Here is a 7526-nt window from a genome sequence, read left to right as displayed (position 1 = left end):
CCCGAAACCAGAACACCTCACCTCCTACAAGGGACCACAACTCCTCATCAGCAAGGGAACAAAGCTGGATGGAGAATGAATGTGATGAAATGACAGAATCAGACTTCAGAAGGTGGGTAATGAGAAACTTCCGTGAGCTAAAAGAACATTTTCTAACTCAATGCAAGGAAACTAAGAACCTTGAAAAAAGATTTGAGGAAATGATAACAAGAATGGACAACTTAGAGAGGAATATGAGTGAATTGAAGGAGCTGAAAAACACAACACGAGAACTTCGCGAAGCATGCACAAGTTTCAACAGCCAAATTGACCAAGCAGAAGAAAGGATATCAGAAGTAGAAGATCAACTCAATGAAATAAAATGAGAAACCAAGATTAGCAAAAAAAGCGCAAAAAGGAATGAACAAAGTCTCCAAGAAATGTGGGACTATGTGAAGAGATCTAATCTACGTTTGATAGGTGTACCTGAATGTGATGAAGAGAATGAATCCAAGCTGGAAAATACTCTTCAGGATATTATCCAGGAAAATTTCCCCAACCTAGCAAGGCAGGCCAATATTCAAGTCCAGGAAATACAGAGAACACAACAAAGATATTCCGCAAGAAGAGCAACCCCAAGGCACATAATCGTCAGATTCACCAGGGTTGAAATGAAGGAGAAAATGCTAAAGGCAGCCAGAGAGAAAGGTCGGGTCACCTACAAAGGGAAACCCATCAGACTCATAGCAGATCTCTTGGCAGAAACCCTACAAGCCAGAAGAGAGTGGGGGCCAATATTCAACATCCTTAAAGAAAAGAACTTTCAACCCAGAATTTCATATCCAGCCAAACTGAGCTTCATAAGTGTAGGAAAAATAAAATCCTTTGTGAACAAGCAAGTACTCAGAGATTTTGTCACCACCAGGCCTGCTTTACAAGAGCTCCTGAAAGAGGCACTACACATAGAAACGAACAACCAGTACCAGCCATTCCAAAAACATACCAAATGCTAAAAAGAATCAACAAAATGAAGAATCTGCATCAACTAATGGGCAAAACAGCCAGCTGGCGTCAAAATGGCAGTATCAAATTCACACATAACAATATTAACCCTAAATGTAAATGGGCTAAATGCACGAGTCAAAAGACACAGACTGGCAAATTGGATAAAAAGTGAAAACCCATCGGTGTGCCGTATCCAGGAAACCCATCTCACATGCAAGGATACACAAAGACTCAAAATAAAGGGATGGAGGAAGATTTACCAAGCAAACGGAGAGCAAAAAAAAGCAGGAGTTGCAATTCTAATCTCTGATAAAATAGACTTTAAAGCAACAAAGATCAAAAGAGACGAAGAAGGACATTACATAATGGTAAAAGGATTGATACAACAAGAAGAGCTAATGATCCAAAATATATATAGACCCAATACAGGAGCACCCAGATATATAAGGCAAGTTCTTAATGATTTACAAAGAGACTTAGACTCCCACACAGTAATAATGGGAGACTTTAACATTCCACTGTCAATATTAGACAGATCAACCAGGCAGAAAATTAACAAGCATATCCAGGACTTGAACTCAGACCTGGAACAAGCAAACCTGATAGACATTTACAGAACTCTCCACCCCAAATCCACAGAATATACATTCTTCTCAGCACCACATCACACCTACTCTAAAATTGACCACATAATTGGAAGTAAATCACTCCTCAGCAAATGCAAAACAACTGAAATCATAAGAAACAGTCTCTCAGACCATAGTGCAATCAAGTTAGAACTCAGAATTCAGAAACTAATTCAGAACTGCACAGCTTCATGGAAACTGAACAACTGGCTCTTGAATGTTGACTGGATAAACAATGAAATGAAGGCAGAAATAAAGAAGTTCTTCGAAACCAACGAGAATGAAGATGCAACATACCAGAATTTCTGGGACGTGTTTAAAGCAGTCTCTAGAGGAAAATATATAGCAATAAGTGCCCATATGAGAAGAGTGGAGACATCCAAAATTGACACCCTATCGTAAAAATTGAAAGAGCTGGAGGAGCAAGATCAAAAAAACTCAAAACCTAGCAGAAGACAAGAAATAACTAAGATCAGAGCAGAACTGAAGGAGATAGAGACACGAAAAACCCTTCAAAAAATCAATAAATCCAAGAGCTGGTTTTTTGAAAAGATCAACAAAATAGACAGACCACTAGCCAGACTGATAAAAAAGAAAAGAGAGAATAACCAAATAGATACAATAAAAAACAATAAAGGGGAAATCACCACAGATTCCACAGAAATTCAAACCATCATCAGAGAATATTACAAACAATTCTATGCACAAACTAGTAAACCTAGAAGAAATGGATAAATTCCTGGACATTTGTATCCTCCCAAGCCTAAACCAGGAAGAAGTCGAAACTATGAATAGACCAATAACAAGATCTGAAATTGAGGCAGCAATTAAGAGCCTACCACACAAAAAAAGCCCAGGTCCAGATGGGTTCACAGACAAATTCTACCAGACACACAAAGAGGAACTGTTCCATTCCTTCTGAAACTATTCCAAATAATCCAAAAAGAGGGAATCCTTCCCAAATCATTTTATGAGACCAACATCATCCTGATACCAAAACCTGGCAGAGACTCAACAAGAAAATACAACTTCAGGTCAATATCCATGATGAACATAGATGCAAAAATCTTCAATAAAATACTGGCAAGCTGATTGCAACAGCACATCAAAAAGTTTATCCACTATGATCAAGTAGGATTCATCCCGAGGATGCAAGGCTGGTTCAACATAAGCAAGTCTATAAACATAATTCACCACATAAACAGAACCAAAAACAAAAACCACATGATTATCTCAATTGATGCAGAGAAGGCCTTTGACAAATTCAACAGCCCTTTATGCTGAAAACCCTCAATAAACTCGGTATTGATGGAACATATCTCAGAATAATAAAATCTATTTATGACAAACCAACAGCCAATATAATACTGAATGGGCAAAAACTGGAAGCATTCCCTTTGAAATCTGGCACTAGACAAGAATATCCTCTCTTACCACTCCTATTCAATATAGTACTGGAAGTTCTAGCCAGAGCAATCAGGCAAGAAAAAGAAATAAAGAGTATTCAAATAGGAAAGGAGGAAGTCAAATTGTCTCTATTTGCAGACGACATGATAGTATATCTAGAAGACCCCATCATCTCAGCCCAAAAACTCCTGAAACTGATAAGCAACTTCAGCAGTCTCAGGATATAAAATCAATGTGCAAAAATCACAAGCATTCCTATACACGAATAACAGACTTAAGGAGAGCCACATCAAGAACGAACTGCCATTCACAATTGCTACAAAGAGAATAAAATACCTAGGAATACAACTAACAAGGAACATAAGGGACCTCTTCAATTTACAGACTCAACGCTATCTCCATCAAGCTACCATTGACTTTCTTCACAGAACTGGAAAAAAACACCTTGAACTTCATATGGAACCAAAAGAAAGCCCGCATAGTCAAGTCAATTCTAAGCAAAAAGAACACAGCGGGAGGCATCACACTACCGGACTTCAAACTATACTACAAGGCTACAGTAATCAAAACAGCATGGTACTGGTACCAAAACAGAGATATAGACCAATGGAACAGAACAGAGGCATCAGAGGCAACACGGCATATCTACAACCATACAATCTTTGATAAACCTGACAAAAACAAGCAATGGGGAAAGGATTCCCTGTTTAATAAATGGTGTTGGGAAAACTGGCTAGCCATGTGCAGAAAGCAGAAACTGGACTCCTTCCTGACACCTTACACTAAAATTAACTCCAGATGGATTAAAGACTTAAATATAAGACCTGGCACCATAGAAACCCTAGAAGAAAATTTAGGCAAAACCATTCAGGACATAGGAGTAGGCAAGGACTTCATGACCAAAACACCAAAAGCATTGGCAACAAAAGCCAAAATAGACAAATGGGACCTAATCAAACTCCACAGCTTCTGCACGACAAAAGAAACAGTCACTAGAGTGAATCAGCAACCAACAGAATGGGAAAAAATTTTTGCAGTTTACCCATCTGACAAAGGGCTGATATCCAGAATTTACAAAGAACTCAGACAGATTTACAAGAAAAAAACAAACAATCCCATTCAAAAATGGGCAAAGGATATGAACAGACACTTTACAAAAGAAGACATACATGAGGCCAACAAACATGAAAAAATGCTCATCATCACTGGTCATCAGAGCAATGCAAATCAAAACTACATTGAGATACCATCTCCTGCCGGTTAGAATGGCGATCATTAAAAAATCTGGAGACAACAGATGCTGGAGAGGATATGGAGAAATAGGAACACTTTTACACTGCTGGTGGGAGTGTAAATTAGTTCAACCATTGTGGAAGACAGTGTGGCGATTCCTCAAGGACCTAGAAATAGAAATTCCATTTGACCCAGCAATCCCATTACTGGGTATATATCCAAAGGACTATAAATGGTTCTACTATAAGGACACATGCACATGAATGTTCATTGCAGCACTGTTTACAATAGCAAAGACCTGGAACCAACCCAAATGCCCATCGATGATAGACTGGAGTGGGAAAATGTGGCACATATACACCATGGAATATTATGCAGCAATCAAAAACGATGAGTTCATGTCCTTTGTAGGGACATGGATGAATCTGGAGAACATCATTCTCAGCAAACTGACACAAGAACAGAAAATGAAATTCCGCATGTTTGCACTCATAGGCGGGTGATGAACAGTGAGAACACATGGACACAGGGAGGGGAGCACTACACACTGGGGTCTATTGGGGAGAATAGGGGAGGGACAGTGGGGGTGGGGAGCTGGGGAGGGATAGCATGGGGAGAAATGCCAGATGTGGATGAAGGGGAGGAAGACAGCAAATCACACTGCCACGTGTGTACCTATGCAACTATCTTGCATGTTCTTCACATGTACCCCAAAACCTAAAATGCAATAAAAATAAATAAAATGAGAAAAAAAATAGGGGTTGTAGGCTAAAATGTGGTTTAAATAGGATGGTTGCATGTGGTTCTGATGAACATCCAGATTTGAATGAATGATACACAAATGAGCTTATCATTCTATTATAAATTACCATAAAAGCAGAATTTAATCTGCATTGACTTAAGCTCATCTGATATATTGGTAATTTACGTAAACCTGTAGTAACAATATTTACAGAAAGTCTTGCCTTTAATTTAACACTTAGGTTATTATGGTAACTGGACTTCTTTGAGATGTCGAAAAATAAATCTGGATGATTTGTTTCAGCGAGAGGAAGTTTTGAAAACAAAAAGTGAAGGATACAATTTTATATCAAAAACAGCTACAACTTCCATGATAAAAATTAGATTTTTTTTTAAAACAGTGGAATTTGACTTAAAGGCTAAGATTAAGTCTCCAGGACTCAAGCTAGGTTGTGGAATCTCATTAGACTCTTGTGTAATATATGTTCCAAATTTGGTATGATCACAAACTGTTAGTATGGGAAATCAACCTTTGACAATTGTCTAAGAATGGAGCTTTTTTTTGTTGAAACAGGGTCTCACTCTGTCGCCCAGCCTCGAGTGCAGTAGTGGTGAGATCACAGCTCACTGCAGCCTCAGCCTCCCGGGCTCAACGATTCTCCCATCTCAGCTTTCTGAGTAGCCGGAACTACAGGTGTGAGGGGAAGCTTTTCTATTTTGAAGCTACCTGGAGAAGAGTGAAGACTACAGTCTATCATTGATGGGCATTTGGGTTGGTTCCAGGTCTTTGCTATTGCTCAGCAAACTGACACAAGAACAGAAAATCAAACACCGCATGTTCTCATTCATAGGCGGGTGTTAAACAATGAGAACAGGTAGACACAGGGAGGGGAGCATCACACACTGGGGTCTGTTGGGGGTGGCTAGGGGAGGGACAGTGGGGAGTGGGGAGGGTCGGGAGAGATAACATGGGGAGAAATGCCAGATATAGGTGATGGAGGGATGGAGGCAGCAAACCACCTTGCCATGTATGTACCTATGCAACAATCCTGTGCATGATCTGCACAGGTACCCCAGAACCTAAAGTAGAATTTTTTTTTAAATGGTACATTACTCATATGGCCCAGGCTGCCAACCTCACTTCCCTTTCGTTCAGTTTTCCCTTGAAGTTCACGGTGACTGCTACCCACTTGCAAATATTGGAATCAGAGGAGAAAGAGCAGAAAAATTCAATGAGAAAATTGTTTGAGTAGGGTGTCAGATCAGCACCAACTGTCTCAGCAAGCTAGGAAGCTTTTACAGTATCAGAAACTCAGAAACCTAAATTTCTCAACTTGGCTTTTTTTTTTCTTGATTTTGATATTTCATTTGTTTACTGGGATAGCGTCTTTTGAAAAATGACAGATGATCTCATTTTTGTGAAAGGGAACTTTTCAAGTTTGTCCATAGTTAGGCCAAGGTTGAAAGGGAGACCTGTGGAGAAAGTCAGAGATGTGCTGGGTTTTCTTGTGTGTGTGTGTGTGTGTGTGTGTGTGTGTGTGTGTGTGTGTGTATTTCGAGATGAGTTTTTTTTTTTTTAGATGAGTCTGGCTCTGTTGCCCAGGCTGGAGTGCAATGGCGTGATCCTGGCTCACTGCAACCTCCACTTCCCGGTTCAAGCAATTCTCCTGCCTCAGCCTCCCGAGTAGCAGGGATTATAGGCACCTACCACACCCGGCTAATTTTTGAATTTTTAGTAGAAATGGGGTTTCACCACATTGGCCAGGCTGGTCTCGAACTGCTGACCTCTGCCTCCCAAAGTGCTGGGATTACATGTGTGAGCCATGGCCCCCAGCCTTGTTTGTGTTTTATTATTATTTGCCAATTTCTTTTTCTTACTGAAATGAACCTCAGGCAAATCATCTAAGGTATAGAACCATGGTACAAAACTGGGACCAGGTACAGCAGCACATACAATTGCTCTCACAAAAATGGATATCCCAAGAAGATAAAGTTACCAAAGTTCGTATCCTGCAGCTCACTAAAAATTGAACCCATCAATGTAACCTTTAGCGTTGACTGATCTTTTCAGAACACATTCTTGAGAGGTTCAGCATAGTCATCTAGTATCATTACAAATGCTGGTTAAAAATTAGTCTTTTACCAGCCTCAGCAACATGGCAAAACCCCATCTCTACAAAAAATACAAAAATAAGCCAGGTATGCTGGTATGCGCCTGTAGTTCAGCTACTTTGGGGACTGAGGTGGGAGCATTGCTTGAGCCCAGGAGGATGAGGCTGCAGTGAGCAGTGTTTGTGCCACTGCACTCCAGCCTGGGCAACAAAGACCCTGTCTCACAAAATAAATTTGGTTTTTAGCTGGCTGGCTAAAAAAGGTGGTGGCTCACTGCTGTACTTAGGAGGCTGAGGCAGGAGGATCGCTTGAGGCCAGGAGTTTGAGACCATCCTGGACAACATAACTAGACTCCCATCTCAAAATAAAAAAGGTAGAAAATAATTAGCCCAGAGAACTGTCATGCGCCCGTAGTCCCAGCTA

This window comes from Callithrix jacchus, chromosome 9 (assembly GCF_049354715.1).
Source record: "Callithrix jacchus isolate 240 chromosome 9, calJac240_pri, whole genome shotgun sequence".
NCBI classification, from domain to species: Eukaryota; Metazoa; Chordata; class Mammalia; order Primates; family Cebidae; genus Callithrix; species Callithrix jacchus.
The sequence above is the reverse complement of the archived record's forward strand: the minus strand, read 5'-3'. Positions refer to the sequence as shown.